Source organism: Schistocerca nitens, chromosome 2 (assembly GCF_023898315.1).
Source record: "Schistocerca nitens isolate TAMUIC-IGC-003100 chromosome 2, iqSchNite1.1, whole genome shotgun sequence".
Taxonomy (NCBI): Eukaryota; Metazoa; Arthropoda; class Insecta; order Orthoptera; family Acrididae; genus Schistocerca; species Schistocerca nitens.
The window spans coordinates 875,793,626-875,816,527 of NC_064615.1; positions in this window are offsets into that span (position 1 = coordinate 875,793,626).

Here is a 22,902-nt window from a genome sequence, read left to right on the forward strand (position 1 = left end):
ATGTGCTTGGCGCACAATATGGCGACCCTCCCTTGTGGTCGCCACACGTGGTCGACCGGAAACTTGACAACGAATATACGTCCTCTTATGTTCCCACGCAGTCGAACACTGGGCAACTGTCACATCCAGATGCTCCCACAAATACGGATATTGCCGATTCGATTAGGCGGCCCATTGGTATCCATAATGCTGCCACTTTCAAACTCTTGTCAGGTGCTGCGAATGCTGTCTCACACGATACGTGACACCTGCTTGTTCTTCACAGTGGTCGCTTAGCATCAGGCACTGCACACTGTCCCTTAGACCAAGTAACAACACTAAACTCAGAAAATACTAATGCGCTCCACCTGCCACAGAGAATTGTATATCATTTACATACCTTCTAGGCGCTTCAGTCTGGAACCGCGGGACTGCTACGGTCGCAGGTTCGAATCCTGCCTCGGGCATGGATGTGTGTGGTGTCCTTAGGTTAGTTAGGTTTAAGTAGTACTAAGTTCTAGGGGACTGATGACCTAAGATGTTAAGTCCCATAGTGCTCAGAGCCATTTGAACCATTTTCATAGCCACATGTGGTGCGAACGCATACAGAGTTACGTTCAATGCGACTATGTCTTCTGGGTGCTTGCCTTAGCCCTAAAATAAACGATTGTAGTTTCGTCGTAGGTTGCATTGAGAAGTATCTATTTTTCATTGCTTGATAGTGACCAGTTTCGGACACCTGTGTCCATTTTCAAACCATCCCACAAAGAAGATTACAGTTGACATGACCACTCAAGAGGACGCCGTTACCAGGAGAAAGAAAACTGGCGTTCTACGGATCGGAGCGTCGAATGTCAGATCCCTTAATCGGGCAGGTAGATTAGAAAATTTATCCGAACTATCAGTTGAATAAGTCACACCTGCAAAATACTAACGCGAATTCTTTACAGACGAATGGAAAAACTGGTAGAAGCCGACCTCGGCGAAGATCAGTTTGGATTCCGTAGAAATGTGGGAACACGTGAGGCAATACTGACCCTACAACTAATCTTAGGAGAAAGATTGAGAAAAGGCAAACCTACGTTTCTAGCATTTGTAGATTTAGAGAAAGCTTTTGACAATGTTGATTGGAATACTCTCTTTCAAATTCGGAAGGTGGCAGGGGTAAAATACAGGGAGCGAAAGGCTATTTACAATTTGTACAGAAATCAGATGGCAGTTATAAGAGTCGAGGGACATGAAAGGGAAGCAGTGGTTGGCAAGAGAGTGAGACAGGGTTGTAGCCTATCGCCGATGTTATTCAATCTGTATATTGAGCAAGCAATAAAGGAAACAAAAGAAAAGTTCGGAGTAGGTATTAAAATCCATGGAGAAGAAATAAAAACTTGAGGTTCGCCGATGACATTGTAATTGTGTCAGAGACAGCAAACGACTTGGAAGAACAGTTGAACGGAATGGACAGTGTCTTGAAAGGAGGGTATAAGATGAACATCAACAAAAGCAAAACAAGGATAGTGGAATGTAGCCGAATTAAGTCGGGTGATGCTGAGGGAATTAGATTAGTAAATGAGACACTTAAAGTAGTAAAGGAGTTTTGCTATTTGGGGAGCAAAATAACTGATGATGGTCGAAGTAGAGAGGATATAAAAAGTAGACTGGCAATGGCAAGGAAAGCGTTTCTGAAGAAGAAAAATTTGTTAACATCGAGTATAGATTTCAATGTCAGGAAGTTGTTTCTGAAAGTATTTGTATGGAGTGTAGCCATGTATGGAAGTGAAACATGGACGATAAATAGTTTGGACAAGAAGAGAATAGAAGCTTCCGAAATGTGGTGCTACAGAAGAATGCTGAAGATTAGATGGGTAGATCACATAACTAACGAGGAGGTATTGAATAGAATTGGGGAGAAGAGGAGCTTGTGGCACAACTTGACTAGAAGAAGGGATCGGTTGGTAGGACATGTTCTGAGACATCGAGGGATCACCAATTTAGTATTGGAGGGCAGCGTGGAGGGTAAAAATCGTCGAGGGAGACCAAGAGATGAATACACTAAGCAGATTCAGAAGGATGTAGGCTGCAGTAGGTACTGGGAGATGAAGAAGCTTGCACAGGATAGAGTAGCATGGAGAGCTGCATCAAACCAGTCTCAGGACTGAAGATGACAACAACAACAACAACGACAATCATATACAAACGAGACACATATTCGTAATACAATTACAGTACACTAATATACATGTAAGGCATACCAATTTGTCATGGTTCCATTTTACAAGTTGGCTTACTAGACAAAGTATATGTAGACAGTCATGGAGTGGCCGAGCGGTTCTAGACGCTACAGTTTGGATCCGCGCGACCGCTACAGTCGCAGGTTCGAAACCTGCCTCGGGCATGGATGTGTGTGATGTCCTTAGGTTAGTTAGGTTTAAGTAGTTCTAAGTTCTAGGGGACTGATGACCTCAGCAGTTAAGTCCCATAGTGCTCAGAGCCATTTGAACCATTTGTAGACAGTCAAAGGAGAAAAGATGAACTATTAAGAAGGAGACGTAAAGTTTAACTTAGCCTCGCTAACACGCTACTGAGTCCCTACTGAAATCTAGTGAAAGTAAAAAAAAACTACGTGTCTTTCAGTCTTCTGCCGACCCGAACACCTTCCTCCCACCCGTAAATAAAAAATAGCGAGTTCCTTTCGGTTCAAAAAAATGGCTCTGAGCACTATGGGACTTAACATCTGTGGTCATCAGTCCCCTAGAACTTACAACTACTTAAACCTAACTAACCTAAGGACATCACACACATCCATGCCCGAGGCAGGATTCGTACCTACGACCGTAGCGGTCTTGCGGTTCCAGACTGTAGCGCCTAGAACCGCACGGCCACACCGGCGGCCCAGATTAACACCGACACCTTGCAGTACCTATATGATCCCGCACTCGGACACATTTTTCGGCTTCTTACTCTTTTGAGTGGTTTGATAGATGTCGAGCGGATTCGGAAATACAATTTGCAACTTGTTACAAGCCTGTCACCCTTTTGAGTGATTTGCCAGGAGTCGGGCGCATTGAGAAAAGCAATTTGCAACTTGTTACAAACTTCCGTGAACAGTCAAATAAATTCAGTTACCAGCACTACCGTCGCAGAACAGAAAGCGGTAGCATGTCTCCATGAAACACTAAGAGCGATTTTCAGTTTAACTGTGGCGCAATCTAAATCCTGATTTCATAAGGGGGCCTCACTTAACGGTTTGTGGTTAGGAGATGCTGGCATTTTAATTATAAGGGCGGGATAAAAACTTGGATCATAGAAGTTGATCTGCTAATAACAAAGATTTATTAGTTCATGAATAATACAGGGCAAAGTCTCCACGAGTCTCCTTACAAAAACAAAGCTCACTTCCTTTCAAACTTCTGTATCTCAGCTCGGCGCTCTTTATTCCGCCCATCACCGAAAAGGCCTAACCGACCTCCCATGAGGGGATCTGAATCAAGCCCGCTGTGTACCACCAACAATTTAGATGCCAGAATGTCAATCAGAAACGTGCTTTTGCTCCCGCAAAAGGCTCGAAACCACGTTCTCGCGGCAAAACCAGTATTCTGGGATTTCTTGTAAATTTACATGTTGTCGCAGAAGAAACTGACAAGGGAACCTCCCCATCGCACCCCCCTCAGATTTAGTTATAAGTTAACACAGTGGATAGGCCTTGAAAAACTGAACACAGATCAATCGAGAAAACAGGAAGAAGCTGTGTGGAACTATGAAAAAAATAAGCAAAATATACTAACTGAGTAATCTATGTGCAAGATAGTCAACATCAAGGAGATCTTCAGCCGAGGAGCGCCGTGGTCCCGTGGTTAGCGTGAGCAGCTGTGGGACGACAGTTCCTAGGTTCAAGTCTTCCCTGCAGTGAAAATTTTACCTTCTTTATTTTCGCAAAGTTATGATCTGTCCGTTCGTTCATTGATGTCTCTGTCCACTGTAATAAGTTTAGTGTCTGTGTTTTGCAACCGCACCGCAAAACCGTGCGATTACTAGATGAAAGGACGTGCCTCTCCAATGCGAACCGAAAACATTTGATCGCAAGGTCATAGGTCAACCGATTCCTCCACAGGAAAACACGTCTGATATATTCTATACGACACTGGTCACGGCATGTGCGTGACATGACAGGAATATGTTGTCGACCCTCCTAACTTGTACACTTGGCGAATGGGTAAAAAGATTCTTCTACCTAGCCCGATTTAGGTTTTCTTGTTAATGTGATAATCACTCCCAAAAAAGTGATGAAAACATAAGAGTTTGTCACATAAACTGCAACAAATGAATGCAACAGTTTCACAGTCGCACAGTTTTCCCTGTGCTCTGTCAAAACATATGTTTTTAACGTTTTCATACAACGTCCCCATACTACGGCGCAGTTACCTCGCATCGGACGGACGGACGGACAAAATAAAAAAATAAACTTTTCACACGAGGGAGACTTGAACCGAGGGCCTCTCGTTCGGTAGGTGCTCACGCTAACCACGGGACCACGGCGCTCCTGAGTTCACAATCTCCTCGATGTTGACTATCTTGCGCGTGGACTACTCAGTTTGTATATTTTGATTATTTTTTTCATAGTTCCACGCAACTTCTTCCTGTTTTCTCGATTGATCTGTGTTCAGTTTTTCAAGGCCTATCCATTGTGCCCACTTATAACTAAATATGAGGGGGGGGGGGGGGTGCGATGGGGAGGTTTCCTTATGAGTAGTACTGTGATGTAGTGGTTATGATACTAAACTGTTGCATGGAGGGTTGCGAGTTCAAAACTCAGATGGATTGTACCATTATTCTAGAAGTATCCACAAATGTCAAGAATCATTGTACTGGAATGTTCTGTAGCTGTATATATACTGTGTGTGTTCTGGCTGGAGGCAGTTCGCTTCGCGCTCTTGTATGTGTAAGTGCTGAATAAACGTTCGTTAAGTGACGTTAATGTTCGTCATTCATCTACCAACACCTTCTTCTACGTGACATTATTCTGGTGGAGACGTGGGTATTGGATCCTGTGATAGCGCACATTATCGACGACACAGTGGTTCCCATCAGGCCACGACAGAGCCGCCGTTTGCGTAGCGAGAAACCCGAGTTCGAGCCATCTTCAACAGATCGTAATCTACCGGAGACAGAAGAAGAAGACTACATTACGATGACAGCAACTGTGTGCCACCACATGAGACATCCTTCCGAGTTCTCTGGTGACGATGGCCAAGATCTAAGCAAATGGCTGAAGGTATATGAGTGCATAGCCAAATTCAACAAATGGGATGACACCGTGTGTTTGGCTAACGTATTTTTCTACATGGAGGGCACTGACAAGAAATGGTATGAGAACAACGAGGAGAAGTTCACAAGCTGGGAAGTATTCCAGGTGGAACTGCGCAAGTATTTCAGCGACACACAACGACAGAAGTGCAAGGCTGAAGATAAATTAAAGTGCAGGGCACAGCGTCCAAGAGAAACTACAGCATCCTATATTCGTGTTGGAGCTGTGTAAAATAGTGGATCCCAGAATGAAGGAGGAAGATAAGGTTGCACATCTCATGAAGGGTGTTGCTGAGGACATGTATCAAGCCCTACTCCTGAAGGAGGTTTCGACAGTAGAAGACTTCATAAAATGGTGCCAGTATATCGAGACGATGCATCAAAAAAGAATTACACGCAAGAAGTTTGAACGGCTTCCAAACGTCGTATCGATGTCTGTGATGGAGGAAGCAACTGATTTCGCAGGTGTTCTTCGTCAGATAGTGAGAGAGGAGTTGAGAAGGCACTTGGATCGCACGCCGAGCAAAAAACCGAGACGCTTCAAGAGGTCATAAGGGAGGAAGTTGAACAGACATTGAACCCAATTTCTCGTCCTTCATTTCCCTTTAAAACGGTGTAAAAGTCGAGACCCAGGCGGAGTTTCGTTCCTACAATGCCGCATGAGGAACCTGTTTGAGCACCAAGGAAGATTGACGTCTGGAGGACCCAGGAAAACCAACCAGTATGTTTCCACTGCGGACGAGCAGGACATGTGGTGCGCTATTGTCGAGAAAGGCGGTGGATATTTGATGACGCCCGCGCCAGAAGACAGCAGACCGATCTTAGCCGACGCCAACTCCGGGACGACGAAGATGAACAAGAAGACGTGGTTGCAGGACGACGTAGGTCACCATCGCCGCAAGCTAGCCGCTGGAGAGGACACTCCCCAACACGCCGATCAAGGTCTCCGTCGCCGTTTAGAAGCTCCAGCCGATCACCTAGCCGCCGCAACCTGGTAAACAAAAGGATGCGACCTTCCTTGGAGGCGAGGCCGCCGAAGAGAAAAATCCTCCACCGTCCATCACTACAAAAATGATAGGAAACTACGACGATATCCTCATGGATGGCCACACCAGCCCAAGCTCTTGTGGACTCTGGAGCATCATATTCAGTCATTTCGGAGAAGTAACGTCGCCAGTTGCAGAAAACCGTATTCGTTGACAGCAAAACATCTCTGCTGAATGTGACTAATGGAAAATATGTAAAACCTACAGGAAGATGTACCATTCGTGTGGGTATAAGTGGCCATACACAGCCCTTAGAATTCATCGTCTTACAAGAGTGTAGTCATGACGTCATTCTCGGATGGGACTTTTTGAAAGTTTCTCAGGCAATTATAGACTGTGGTCGCTTGAAGATTATGCTAGACGAGACGAGAGGACAGTCCTTCCCACGAAAAACTGAAGTGGAAATTTTCTTAGGCGTAGCTGTGGCAATATACCAGAACTTGGAGCTCTGTCCAGCAACACGACGGAACAGTAGTTTCAGCAAGTGGTCGCTCAGACCCCCTGGTGCAGGTTAGGAACTAAAGAGGCTCTCGCCTCTCCATATTCCTAAGCCTTCCGTCCCTTGTTGTCTGAACTGGACCCTTAGTTCACCTGTCGAGCGCAACGTGTTTGTCCTGCCCGAGTTCTGGATTAGGGTGGCTCCTGTTTGCTCCCGCCGGTACAGTAAACTCTGTTCCTGAGTCGCTGTCAGCGCGCTTGCCCCATGGGAAAGGCTGCTTCTTCTTCCTGAATTTTGAGGTTTCCACAAACCGAAGGCAACAAGATACAGAAGTCCCTGTAAACTCAAGTAATCACAGGCTTCCCCAGTATCAGAACTTAGTTGAAATAAAAATGTTCTGCTGCCCCTGACCGCTCATGTAGTTAATAGCGAAAACAGTTTGATCAATAAAAGCAAATACTGTGAAAGGGTACAGTACCGCCCGACATTGAAAATAGGTACAACATACTTCATTATTTTTGTCAGAACAACACATTTTTTTTCTAATAATAACTCAGTTTCAATTAATACAGCGAAGCCGGATACCAGTGTGGGAAAGAATGACAATTTATTTATTTAATTGATCACATGTGCACTCCCACAAAGTAAATCCCTACATCCAGTTTGGTGAGACCTGTGAAATGAATGAATGTATGGTCGTCTGCTAACCGCAGATAGTGAATGTGAATATATGATCATCTTTGAGACGATCCTTTGGCCACCTTTGGTGGGACCAAAGAGATGAAATTTACCTGAGCTTTGAGCGCCTGAAATGTGGCTGACCAATACGGTAGCATGGTCTTCCCCCACCTCGACAGAGGTGCGAGATGACCTAAAGAATGGCCATGTTTCAGCACTCTGCCGCTGGATCTTGTGCTGTTAAGACCTGTTTCAGTTGTGCTCCGTAATGACAAAAGAGTGGAGACATGGTATGCATGTGAAATATTTAAGAGTAGTTTGAAATAATCATTTCTCTATTTCAGGATCTTTTGTGGGGAGAATTAAATGTCAGGCAGGTAATATTAATGGGATTGTAGTAATCTTCGGAAGTGACCAACGGTCACAATGAAACCACGTGTAGCAATAAGTTGAAATACTTCCGTGTGCTTAAGTTAAGCTGAATTACTAGCGTGTGTACAATAAGTTGAAATATTTAAGAAATAGCGTGTGTACCATAAGTTGAAATATTTAAGAAATGGCGTGTGCAGGACTTGAAATTAGAGACGAGTACTTCCACGTGGTGAGTACTGTGTGAGTCTCAAACTGTGTATGAGACAAAAGATAAAGAGAAGTACTCGTCCATGGTATCAGTTGAGGACTCGCGTGTGTGATGAATACGTTCTTAATAATACTTTGCGCGATATGATTCCGCGTGACGCTAGATTCAAACTCTGAGAGAGAAGCAAGGTGAGTCGGCCGTCTATCCAGCAACGCCACTGGGCTTGCATTGCACAGGAAGACGTGCAAATATCTCCAGAGTTCATAGTAGGAAAGTAGAATTACAAAGTGGGGCAGTGTGCATGGGGGCTTAATTCTATGAAATGCAAATAATTTTAATTTTTGCTTTAGTAGCTGTCTGTCCGTTTACGAAGTCTCGTAACGGTTGGCCCTGACTAGTATTATTACGCAATCTGACTGCATTGAACAATAACAATGAATGAAATGGAAATTTTCATTAACACAATTAATTAATTAATTAATTAAGTCCCCAGCAACTATAAAACCTACGAAACCAAAGCACAAGTATCACTGTTCTGTGTGTGGGAGTGTGACTCAACGTACACATCTGGCACGGTTCTTCTTCAAAAGACAAGAATTTCAAATACCATTTATACTGAATTAATTAAAGAAAATACAAATACCATAATTACTCAAGAGAACCACAATTACACTCTAATCCAAGAACACAAGCCAGATGCTTTGTTGACTGAACCTGTAATGACACATTATTTAAAACATGGAAATAATGAAAAATAAATCAAGTTTCGTTACCTTCATATATTGACCAAAATCACTCTCATAATTACAATATATCTCCACACCGACTCGCTATTACCACATCTCAACAAGAACCTTTCAGCATCACATCTCAGCAAGCACTCCCCACTAGCACATCTGAACACGAACTGACTACCACGAGTCCTCGACAAGCACTGCCTACTACGACATCTCAATAATCACTCCCGTGGAGGCGGCGGAACAATGCTCTCTAGCGATCTCTGTCGCTGTGGCTCAGTGTAGCCACCTTTCATATGCCCTTCCTCCACGGCTAGAATTTGATGGTATTTTTGCCAGCATTGGTGGTGAAAATACCACCAAATTCGTCAAAAAATACAGACAAAAATAAAAGATAATATTAATACGTAAATATCATATAACTAGATAAAATTTTGGCTTTGCACTGACCTTTCAATAACCTAATATATAAAATACAGTAAGCAATACAAATTCTTTCATACATGTGACTTTACATAAGTTTACACAAGTATTATGTGGTTAAACAGTTCAATTAATAGCGTCAGCAATGACGAATATGTGCAGGTAAGAGTCTCATAGCTTTTCACAAACAGTAATACACAAAAAATCAGTTTATACAAATATTCACATAAACGCTTTCCATAGCCCAAGAATAAGCAGTTGACAGTTCCAGCAGTAGCACCCAGCAATGGTCAACAGGTGCAAATACCAATAAGTAACATTTTTTCAATAGAAGCAGTCCATCAGTGGCACCCGCAATGTTGATCAGGTGCACACAGCAACAGGTGACTTCATTTCAGTAGAAGCAATCCATCAGTGGCACCCAGCAATGTTGAGCAGGTGCAGACACCAACAAGTAACACCATTTCAGTAGAAGCAGTCCATTATTGGCACCAGCAATGTTGATCAGGTGCACACAGCAACAGGTGACTCCATTTCAGTAGAAGCAATCCATCAGTGGCACCCAGCAATGTTGAGTAGGTGCAGACACCAACAAGTAACACCATTTCAGTAGAAGCAGTCCATTATTGGCACCAGCAATGTTGATCAGGTGCACACAGCAACAGGTGACTCCATTTCAGTAGAAGCAATCCATCAGTGGCACCCAGCAATGTTGAGCAGGTGCAGACATCAACAAGTAATACCATTTCAGTAGAAGCAGTCCATCAGTGGTACCCAGCAATGTTGAGCAGGTACACACAGCAACAAGTCACATTTCTCAGCAGAAGCAGTTCCATAAAATACACTGTCACTGATCACACTGTTCATCAGAGTTTATAAGCAGAAATTAAACATGTCCTAGTGGCACCAATATTGTAGAAAAGGTACAAGTAACAGTCCATAATTTTTTTACAATCACTGATCACACAGTTCATCAGCAGAAATTAAACATATCCTTGTAGCACCAATCATGTAGAAAAGGTGCAAGTAACAGTCCATACTATTCACCATAACTACTGAGACAGTTCAGTCATGAACAATAGTTTGAATGCACATACAATTTCTTTAACAAAATATAATCAATGCTCTTACACTAAACATACAAATCATAATAAACACACAAATGATATCAGTTAATTGTCACATTAACTATTACAATACACAAATACCAGTAAACCTATAACATTTATGGGTGTCAGTGCAAGCCACTACCAACAAATAAAATAATATTTAGGAGATAGGTGGGTAGGATTAGAAAAGGAAAACACACAGAACACATCCACTCATCTTTCATCCACATTAAGTACTACTGTGTAATTGAATAGTGTTAACTGTGTAAATGTAACTCTGTCCAAGATTTGATGTTCATCAAGTGTACCAAGTACTAGTGGCAGCAATGTATAACAGTCAATAATAGTTAAGTCAACGTCATAGTCATCATGTCAAGACCAATGTTTGCCAAGCCAGATCAAAATGTACGGTTGCTGAACAACTGTCAGTGAGCCAAGATATGCACATGCTTCCTCTCTCAAAAAAAGTATATACTGCTTAGTGATTTAACAAGTGTGTGTATAGACAATCTTCCTTCCACTTTAGTGTTCTAGTCTGCCATCTTCATCCTCCTTGTTCCATATAAACCAACAAAACAATATGCTCCTCGTTTACTTTACCTCTTATCCACCAAAACTCCAATAATCATCAACTTCACCTAATCTCAATACCTCAATAATACGTCGATACATATAAACCTCAGCACCAATATCATTTCACTTCCATAACAACTCTTTCCTCTAGTCAGTCTCCTTGAACAAGTACAGACAAAATCCTAGTGCAACTTCAATTCATCATCCCATACAATCCGAAGACACAGTGTCAACACACAACCTCTGTGTAATCCATCTGACCCAAATTTTCTACTCATTATAAATTATAAGATACATTTTGGTTCGTTGTCCATCATTAAATAAAAGAAATGCATACATGACCTCTAACAGACTTAGTTCGAATAACTCTCAGTAATTAAGTACGATTACGGAGTGTGAATAATCATAATATTTCACAGTGTGTACACCACTTCAAGAATCATAGCAGAAGCAAACATGGAGTATTTTTGTGTCAAGTGTCACTTCCTATTTCAATTGCTCACGAAAAATGCAGTGTAATACTGTCAATGGTCTAAACCTAGTTTTGGTATGTCATGTCGTTAGCTTCCTTCCTATTAGCATAAATTTATACAGCTTCCATAAAACCTCAGCTCATGTGACTTCTATGACTTTCTTTTACTAATGTCGTTCGTCGAATTATAGCAGTTCATTTTCTTATCTTAAAAATATAAGGCACTGACCGTAAGCAAAACATGCAATAGCGAGTAAATACACCAGCAGAGAACAGAGTGTCAACAAGTGGATGCAGCACAATCCCTATAACGAGGCTCTGCCAAGCGAACAATCTACAATTAATACCATAGTGTAACCTAGTCTCTATGTTTGTACACAGTATATCAGCATTTCTATATACTAAATTGAAGAGTAGTTATGACAACAAAACAGAAATGTGTAAATATGCAATCCATAAGCAAGGCAGCAAATATGTTATCTATCATAATAAACAGGTCATTAGCATCATATCAGCATAAGCAAATAAATGTTTATATGTAATCTTAATAAGTAAACATGAAGGCGCAAGCAGATAAATCACAAAGTATAACTTACATATCTAACCACATCAGCACAATTAATCAGGTGACAATTATAATTTAAATTAATAAGCACAGCAGGCACATAATAAAAAATTATGACATCAGTGAAAAAGCATAGCAGCCAAGCGATGCATAATATATACAAATAACAACCCTGTTCATTAATTAATCATTGTCAAAATCAGTTAATATGCGTAAGCACGTCGCTTCACTAGTAAATTCATAGAACATGAAATTAGCACAAAGTATGAATCACGTAATCGCAAGCAGCAAATTACGTCTGAAGTACGTACCTAAGTGGAATTATGTTACCTGAAAAATAAACTCAATTAACCGTTACCTTTTTTTGTTTATTACTTTCTTCTTCGAAATGACCTTCTTCCTGAAAATTTTCTCCAAAGCAAGTCGTCTTAACGTCGGACACGCACAGAATTTACCTGAAGGTCTTAAATACTTTATACAACCGTATCCTGAAAAATACTGAACGTTAATAACATAATTTATGAAGTCCTTATAGCTTTATACAGAATTTATTCGGAGAAATTAAACTGTGTATTTATTTACGTCTGTCAGTGCATTCGCACTGAGCGCTCGATCAGCTGTAGGCGCGTGACGTAGGAAGTGATTGTTTGCGGTCAACGACTGCCTTGTGCGGCGCGCAGACTGACTGTTGCTTTGAGTATGTGCCGCCGACAAAGACAGCGCGGTATCCTTGTACTCTCTCTATGTTTACGTATAGCTATTAGTTTCTCACAAGTATGTCATTCCACAAAAATTTTAACGTTTGATATATGATGTATTCCTTTAGAGCGTCGAGATTTAACAGTTTCTACTTCAACAGTGTTATCATGAATAATTTTGCGAACTCTATATGGACCGTTATAAAGCAGAAAAAATTTGCGACACAAGCCTTTTCCTTTATGAGACAAACGATGAGACTTAATTAACACCTTCTGACCAACTGACAAGATTTTTAAACGACCAGGACGTTTAGCTGATTTCTCTCTTCTTGCAGCCGCAGACGCAATATTTCGTAGAGCCAGGTTGACAACTTCAGAATGCCGCAGTTTCCGTGAAGGCGGAAAAGGAACGATTTCAGAAATGCGATTTGTTGGTACTTTATTTTTTAATATCAATAGAGGCGGTAAAGAAGTTGAGTCATTAGGAAGTTCATTCAGAATATTTTGAAAAATATGAAGATACTGATCCCACGTTCTGTGATTCTGATGACAATAAAGACGACACAATTTATTGATTTCCTTCATCCATCTCTCTGAAGGATTAGATTGAGGGTGAAAAAGTGAAATGAAAATTGGTTTAATTTTACGACGCCGTAGAGTACGAAGCCAAATTTTAGAGCGAAACTGTGATCCATTATCTGATATAACCTTATCAACATGACCAACTTCCTTAAGAAAATGTTTGATGAAAGCATTAGATACTGAACGAGCTGTTGCTTTGCGTAAAGGTGTAAAACACACATATTTTGATGTCAACTCCACTGCTACGAAAATGTACGCAAAACCATTAGTAGAACGAACCACTGGACCGAACAAATCGACTGCAGCCATCTCCTTTAATTTCGCTGGAATGATAGGAAACAACGGTGCTCTGTGAGAAACAGTTGGCGGCTTAGCCTTTTGACATAATTTGCATTTGGCAAGAACAGATCGAATACATTTTTCCATATTACTGAAGTAACAATTTTCTCGTAATTTATGAAAGCATTTTCTGGGACCAAAATGCGCATAACTGAAATGTGTGTACCAAATCAATTTATTGACCCACTCATCAGGAATACAAACTAACCAAACAGAGTTGTCGACCGATTTTCGTTTGAAAAGAATGTCATTGCGAACTAAATAATGCTGTCTAATCGCTACGCTTTCCTTTCTCCTCCACTTCTCCTTAATGTCCTTCCAGATTGGATCCTTATTTTGCTCCTTAGCGATGTCCTGGAGCGAAGACGAAATAAAGTTCTCAAACGCAACACCTTGAATGTACATCAAACAATAATGGTTTTCTTTGCAGTCCTCTTCAGCACATTGTTTCAAACCCATAGGTGCACGTGATAAAGCATCAGCAACAATATTTGAAGATCCCTGTATGTAAACAATACGAAAATCAAATTCCTGTAGGTACAACGCCCATCGTGACAATCTGCCATGAGTTAATTTTGTCGACATAAGAAATTCCAGAGCTCGATGATCGGTGTAAACCTTAGTATGTCTGCCAAACAAAAATGTGCGAAATTTTGTGAAAGCCCAAACAACAGCCAAAGCTTCAAGTTCCGTAATCGAATAATTCTTTTCGGATTTAGAGAGAACACGACTTCCAAATGCAATAGTCTTCTGTACTACAACGCCGTTTTCTTCTATCTCTTGAAATAAATGTGCACCTAGGCCTTTGTATGATGAGTCCGTCGCCAAACAAAAATCTTTAGATAAATCCGGATGTGAAAGAAGTGGAGCAGCAACTAAAGCATCACGAAGATGTTCAAATTCTGACTGAGCTTCCTCATCCCAACACCAATTAGAATTTTTTCCAGATAATTCACATAAACGAGGTGTGGCCAAATTGTCCAATCTAACAAAACGTCTAAGAAAATTACAAACACCAAGGAAACTACGAACATCACGTTTTGTGGTAGGAACAGCATAATTACGAATAGCGTCTAGTTTCTCTGGATCAGGGAGAATACCTTCTGTAGAAATAATGTGACCGAGAAATTTCACCTGAGAACGACCAAATTCAGATTTTTCCAAGTTCACAGTAATGCCAACTCTTGCAAAAATACGTAATAATGAATCCAAAATTTTGTTGTGCTCACTCCAAGAACGTTTAGCAATAAGAATATCGTCAACATAAGAAGTAATATTGTCACGAAGATAAACAGGTAAAATTTCATTTAAGCTACGAATGAATGCTGCAGAAAATATAGTAAGTCCAAACGATAATTTCCAAAGTCACTTTTGGGTAAAATCGTCATATCCGGTTAATCTTTACCTACTGTCTAGATAGATGGATAGTAGAAGAGTTGTTTTTATAGATGCAAAGAATAGTGAAAGAGTAGGCAGCGGTGCAGAAAACTAAAAGAGAAATAGCACCACTACAGCTCGGGGCCCTGTGATCGCTACGGCACATATTCACTTAGTGTAGTGAATCCCCTGAGGACATTAATAGCTGCACATAATTTCCAGTTTGTGACACTGTGGCAAATCTGGCGGAAGTGCGCACGTAAATCGATCCAACCATGAACATGGACGTATGTCATTCCTAGAATTGCAAAAGATTTTAAATTTCCGAACAGTCAAGAAGTGTTTATAGTCAAAGTTTTCGCCTCGTGGCGACAAAGACCTACCGCGTCTGTCCCAGTTTGAATGTCGATTATTGTCAAGTTCGCGCGCCTGGCGCTCTCTTGTTGCATCCCGTAAATGAAACAAATTATTTTCTTCAAACCCCTCTGGTATCTGTGATTCTAAATCTCTTTTGCCGTCTTTTCCTACGATTTCGCCTTCAATTTGTTTGACTTGCTTTTTTAATGCCTCAAATTCCCTTTTCACGCGTTCATTAAATTTTCCCTGATTTTCAACATGCTTATTTATGTCCTGATACTCTTCGGTTTCTGCAAATGGCAATGGTGCTGTATCATCTGAATCTCTGTCCCCATGTAAACTAAGATTTGTCAATTTATCTGAAATCTCCTCAACTCTTTCCGATAAGTCACCTATTTTTTCTTTCTGTTTACCTACGTCTTCCGTAAGTGTCGCGACTCGGGTTTCAGTGTTGACACATTTGGTAGTTAACTGTTCATATTGTTGTGTTAGGTTATTTAATCTGTCATTTGGTACGGATTCCTCGATTCTCTCAAATATTTCTTCCTTATCGTGTGCACGTTGTAAATTTAACTCTGAAAATTTTTGTACTATCACGCGATCTCTTTCTTCCTGTTCTCTATCCTGTTCCCTTTGTCTAATCTCTACTGCAACTAATCTACTATTGTGAGTATTCAAAATTGGTTGTACTTCTTCTCTGATTTCTCTCTTTAATTCATCTTTCATATTTTTAAAAGAAGTCCCTATTCGTGAATCTAACCGTGTTTCCATTGTTTCCATCTGTGTTTTTAATTCAGATCTAAACTGTGTTTCCATTGTTCCCATATCATTTTTTAATTCAGATCCCAAAGTTCCCATCCGTGTTTCCATTCGTGTTTCCATTGTTCCCATATCATTTTTTAATTCAGATCCCAAAGTTCCCATCCGTGTTTCCATTCGTGTTTCCATTGTTCCCATCTGTGTTTTTAATTCAGATCCCAAATTTAATATTATACCCATCAACTGCTCCATTTGATCTGGTTCGAAATTCTTTTCGCCCCTATCATTTCTCGCAAAACCAGTTTCCTTCGTCATAGCTGTATAGCCATCTGTGTTCGATACTATTCCAGAATCTTCTGTCGTTAGTCTCGAATTCTGAAAATTTTCTAATTGTGAAAAGTTTTGAATTGGTTCCGGACTATTTTCCCGACTTATTACATTGTTTTCCACTTCATTATTCAACATACTGTTCTCTTGTGTTGGCGAGTTCGCCATGTCAACAATTTCATCATTCTCACTATTCATCATTTTTGCCTTTTTCATTGATCGCGTAATCATTTACAAAACAAACAAAACTCGTCACTGTACGAAAATTACACACAATGACTCTTTATCATCAACAATACCATTCACTCGAAATGTTTCCCTCAAACACGATTAACGAACAATTGAAATAATTGCACTAAATCGTCAAACGCGTATACAAGACAACAAATCAAATTCAGAGAAAAAAATACCATTATAAGAATGACAATTACCAAATCTACACATGCAAAACAGACTATAATTACTAAACTACAAGTTACTACAACAATGCTACTGTCTACTATTTTTACAATCAGAAGATTCCAGGTTCGAATCCTGGCAGGGTCGCCACGTGCATGGGGGCTTAATTCTATGAAATGCAAATAATTTTAATTTTTGCTTTAGTAGCTGTCTGTCCGTTTACGAAGTCTCGTAACGGTTGGCCCTGACTAGTATTATTACGCAATCTGACTGCATTGAACAATAACAATGAATGAAATGGAAATTTTCATTAACACAATTAATTAATTAATTAATTAAGTCCCCAGCAACTATAAAACCTACGAAACCAAAGCACAAGTATCACTGTTCTGTGTGTGGGAGTGTGACTCAACGTACACATCTGGCACGGTTCTTCTTCAAAAGACAAGAATTTCAAATACCATTTATACTGAATTAATTAAAGAAAATACAAATACCATAATTACTCAAGAGAACCACAATTACACTCTAATCCAAGAACACAAGCCAGATGCTTTGTTGACTGAACCTGTAATGACACATTATTTAAAACATGGAAATAATGAAAAATAAATCAAGTTTCGTTACCTTCATATATTGACCAAAATCACTCTCATAATTACAATATATCTCCACACCGACTCGCTATTACCACATCTCAACAAGAACCTTTCAGCATCACATCTCAGCAAGCACTCCCCACTAGCACATCTGAACACGAACTGACTACCACGAGTCCTCGACAAGCACTGCCTACTACGACATCTCAATAATCACTCCCGTGGAGGCGGCGGAACAATGCTCTCTAGCGATCTCTGTCGCTGTGGCTCAGTGTAGCCACCTTTCAAGTGTCGTGTGAAACTGGGATAAATACTAATTGAAGTGGGAAAGCTGAAAGTGATAATGTTGTGACTATTTAGTGTTTTGTATTTCATGTCGTAGTGTGGTGTATGTCATGTAATTTGAGTATGTGTGGTTTGCATGGGAGAGTAGCAAGGTAGTTTCAAAAGATTAGTGGGTTATGCTTGTTCCTTCTGTACTGCTCGGTCTGGAGGATAGTTTCGTGATGATGATTGTGAGAGTCGAAGTGTGAGAAATAATAAAAGATCCACCATCCTATCCAGAAAGTGCACTGTAGCGTTAAATAATTACGAGACCATAATATAGAGATTCACCAATGTAAAGCCATGCCCACTGGGCGGAATTTCTCATGTGTTATTGTTGTAGGTTATAGAATTTGTGTGTTTAGGTTAGAGAATTTATCGGAATAAATAAGATAGTGAAAAGAAAAAGATTGGTGGACTTTTCCTTCGAATTGTATGTTGTCATAATGTCCCGAATTTATAATGTGTGCGCCATTCATATTCAGTGCGGTGGCCACGTGTTGACAAAAGCCGTTAAATATAAATAGAAAGAAAATGTGGTATTGCCAGTGCGTAGTGTACAGTCAGAGTTCTGTAAATTACTGATAGTCAGATGCGTGTTTCCGTTGCGTATTAATCATATAGGAGGATAACTTGTAACTTAATTGTGAGTACGAGAGTTCATGTTACTCGATAAATAAGAATGAATCCACTCGCTTGGCAGACCACTCATCTTGCAGGCCTGACTGCTTGATGCCACAGTATGAGCAAGGCATGTGGGTGCCTCTCAACTGTCTGAATCGAAAGTGAGAATGAAGGTGATAGGCAAGACGTATGCAAAACATTATTCGAATAGGAATAAAAATGTGAGGCGGCAACGTGGCACAGGTTGACGTCTCATAAGTCATCTTCTCAAAGTCCACAAAACGGAGCTCCTGTTGGTCACTCGGCCACCTTCCACTGCCGTGGTAGGTCCTCCCAGGTAATCTCCGATATAGCCTCGTCCAAAAATCACACACATCACATTATAAAAGTGAAGGCAACACTTTACAGCTACAAACATTTGCGTGGCGTTCACAAGTAGCTTCAAAGTTTCCAGAGCCGCTACAGTTACATAACTAGTCGATGTCTCTTATAGGCTTTGTAACAAACTTAACGATGTACAGTTTTACTTTGCTGCGTCCGGCGATCCCAAGGATTTTTTAACCGAGTGCTAAGTCCACCTCCAGGCTTCACCATACCACAGCATAAGACATGCTTCTTTCCAGCTTCTTCTTTCCTCCCCCCCCCCCTCCCCCACTATCGATTTTAATACAAGGATGATATACTCTCAGCAAAACATTCCGATAAGGATCCCTCTAAAGATACGAACACAAAATTAAGTACGAAACGAAGAACTTATATAAAGAATTAGTGAGGAAATAAGTCTATTAATGCATCACATGTGAAGAGAACTGTGGCTAGAAAACGTCAGGACTCGAAAGAGGAGTTTGTAGCATCCTTTGCTGGGCATTTGGAAGATTTCACACAATCGCTCTTCACGGATGGAAACTATTCTGTACAAAGCCCGCTAACTTAAAAGATTTTCATAGCCAGATCATGGACTTCTTATCTTTCCCTCGCAAGAAAGTTTAGCAGCAAATTGTTATCTTCTGTTCCGTCAACGTCCGTACCTCGTTGAATATACCGGTCCTCGTCAGACCACCGAAGTAAACCAGCGTCGGACGTGGGAAGGCCACGTGCTGTTGGCTGCTTTCCCTTCGCCTTTACGACAAAGGAGAGGAGTTGTGGTGGTGTAAAATCCCTGATACTGTACTTTTCAACACTAATACAATAACTGTCAATAGAACATATGGTCTCCAGGAATATGAGAAAGTCCTGTCTGATTTTGGAATATCCATCAATGTGAACGGTAATAATACACTTCTTTCCTGGTTTGGTCCGGCGCGCAACCGCTCCTCTACACTGCGTTGGAGTCCGCGCTCCAGTATCCACCTCTCGTACGGACTCAGCTTGAAAAGTCTCTCCACAGTGTCTCATGAAGTGAGAGCATGTGACACTCGTGATGGTGATCCGTTGCGAGCGTGGGGACGGTAAGATCGGCGGCTCCCTTGGTGGTATTCGAGAGGAGAAGGTTATGTGTCGGTAATGGGCATCTCCCAGTCAGCCAGGCCATACAACTCTACTTACTGTAATCATATTTTCCAATGAAAAATTAGGATTTCGGAACGCGAGCAGGTGCTGGCTAACAGAATGGTTCGACAGGGCGCACATGGCCGGGTGCAGGAAGGCCCAGTAATAGTTTTCTTTGAGAGAACAACTAACATGAAGAAATATGTCCAGGATTCAGAGTACGCAAGCGAAAGCGGATGCCGAGAGAAGTGACCCTTAAAGCCATTTGTGGAAACATAAGATGTCAATAAAGTCGTGGAAAAATAAGCCGCCAATAAATTTTTGCTAGTAATAGCGATGCTCTGCTCAAGAATAACTAGAGAAGGAGCTAGACTTGGAAAAGGCCGGGAGATATAAGATGTCAGATTCCTTCATGGTCAGCCAGAGATTTCGAAATCGGATATTGGATTGTAAGGCATACTCAGGGGCGGATATAGTCTCAGATTACAGTTTGGTAATGATGAAGAGTAGGCTTTAGTTTAAGAGACTAGTCAGGAAGAATCATAGCGCAAGGAAGTGGGATATTCAACTACTAAGGAATTAAGAAAAGTGGTTCAAATGCCTCTGAGCAATGGGCTCAACTTCTGAGGTCATTAGTCCCCTAGAACTTAGAACTAGTTAAACCTAACTAACCTAAGGACATCACACACATCCAAGGCAGGATTCGAACCTGCGATCGTAGTGGTCTCGCGGTTCCAGACTGCAGCGCCTAGAACCGCACGTCACTTCGGCCGGCAAGGAATTAAGAGAGTTCTCTGACGTTATAGTTACTACCAGAAGGAATAGCGGAATGGGTAGTTCAGTTGAAAGGAATGGACATCTCTGGAAAGCGCAAACACAGAAGTCCAAAAAAAAAAAAAAAAAACCATTGGTACAAGAAAGGTAACTGCGAAGAAACCATGTGTAATAGAAGAAATACTTTAGTTGATCGACGAAAGAAGGATGTGCAAAAATGTTCAGGGAAATCCAAGAACATTTATGTACAGGTCAGAAGACGTATGACTAAAAAAATAAATAAAAAAAGAGACGTCAATTTGTATATTCATGGCTGCTAAAATCTACACAGCCTGTGATGCAACATATCATTCCTGGTCGTGTCCCTGCACCCCTGCTCTTGTCGACTGTGTACATCTCAGACTGTTTCCGGTATCCTGTGAAAGTGTGTTTCGTCCAGCTTCGAGGTGATGGTTTAGACTATACATAATACAAAGTGGGACCTCATCAGAGCCTACTTCAGTGGCCTAGGCGCTAGCAACTTTCTCATAACAGCATATGTTTTCTAATTAGAAACCTTCGAAATGTCCTGGAAGGAATCAGTAACTTCCTGGAAAAGTTCTGTCAGTGCGAGCAGGAACTGACCAGCATTTCTGCATCTGAGATCGATAGGCTCAAAGGACTAAATTGCGTGGAGCAGTTTGAATCTCGATAAAGTCGAGGAGTTAGTTAATAGTCCTCACAGGAATAGGAGTCCTCTTGCTTGCAGCTTAATCTCCAAGAAGTAGCGATAACGATCTCCATCAGTGGGCAGCAGTATGGTGATACCCATTAGTCGCTTTCAAAGGGGACAGAGCATCGACAATGAGCCGCGCGGCTTCTGAGACCGCCAGTAGGTGTGACTTACATGGGCACAACCTTTGGTTTCTCGGCCGCTTTACGTAAGCGCGCCCCGCGAGCACTACTCCACCTGGCAAAAAAAGTGAAGCACACATGTTCGGATGTCAATGTAACTTCGTACACGTTGTAAGGTTACTACATGCAGGGTGTTACAAAAAGGTACGGCCAAACTTTCAGGAAACATTCCTCACACACAAATAAAGAAAAGATGTTATGTGGACATGGGTCCGGAAATGCTTAATTTCCATATTAGAGCTCATTTTAGTTTCGTCAGTATGTACTGTACTTCCTCGATTCACCGCCAGTTGGCCCAATTGAAGGAAGGTAATGTTGACTTCGGTGCTTGTGTTGACATGCGACTCATTCCTCTACAGTACTAGCATCAAGCACATCAGTACGTAGAATCAACAGGTTAGTGTTCATCACGAACGTGGTTTTGCAGTCAGTGCAATGTTTACAAATGCGGAGCTGGCAGATGCCATTTGATGTATGGATTAGCACGGGGCAATAGCCGTGGCGCGGTACGTTTGTATCGAGACTGATTTCCAGAACGAAGCTGTCCCGACAGGAAGACGTTCGAAGCAATTGATCGGCGTCTTAGGGAGCACGGAACATTCCAGCCTATGACTCGCGACTGGGGGAGACCTAGAACGACGAGGACACCTGCAATGGACGAGGCAATTCTTCGTGCAGTTGACGATAACCCTAATGTCAGTGACAGAGAAGTTGATGCTGTACAAGGTAACGTTGACCACGTCACTGTATGGAGAGTGCTACGGGAGAACCAGTTGTTTCCATACCGTGTACAGCGTGTGCAGGCACTATCAGCAACTGATTGGCCTCCACGGGTACACTTCTGCGAATAGTTCATCCAACAATGTGTCAATCCTCATTTCAGTGCAAATGTTCTCTTTACGGATGAGGCTTCATTCCAACGTGATCAAATTGTAAATTTTCACAATCAGCATGTGTGGGCTGACGAGAATCCGCACGCAGTTGTGCAATCACGTCATCAACACAGATTTTCTGTGAACGTTTGGGCAGGCATTGTTGGTGATGTCTTGATTGGGCCCCATGTTCTTCCACCTACGCTCAATGGAGCACATTGTCATGATTTCATACGGGATACTCTACCTGTGCTGCTAGAACATGTGCCTTTACAAGTACGACACAACATGTGGTTCATGCACGATGGAGCTCCTGCACTTTTCAGTCGAAGTGTTCGTACGCTTCTCAACAACAGATTCGGTGACCGATGGATTGGTAGAGGCGGACCAATTCCATGGCCTCCACGCTCTCCTGACCTCAACCCTCTTGACTTTCATTTATGGGGGCATTTGAAAGCTCTTGTCTACGCAACCCCGGTACCAAATGTAGAGACTCTTCGCGCTCGTACTGTGGACGGCTGTGATACAATACGCCATTCTCCAGGGCTGCATCAGGGATTCCATGCGACGGAGGGTGGATGCAAAAC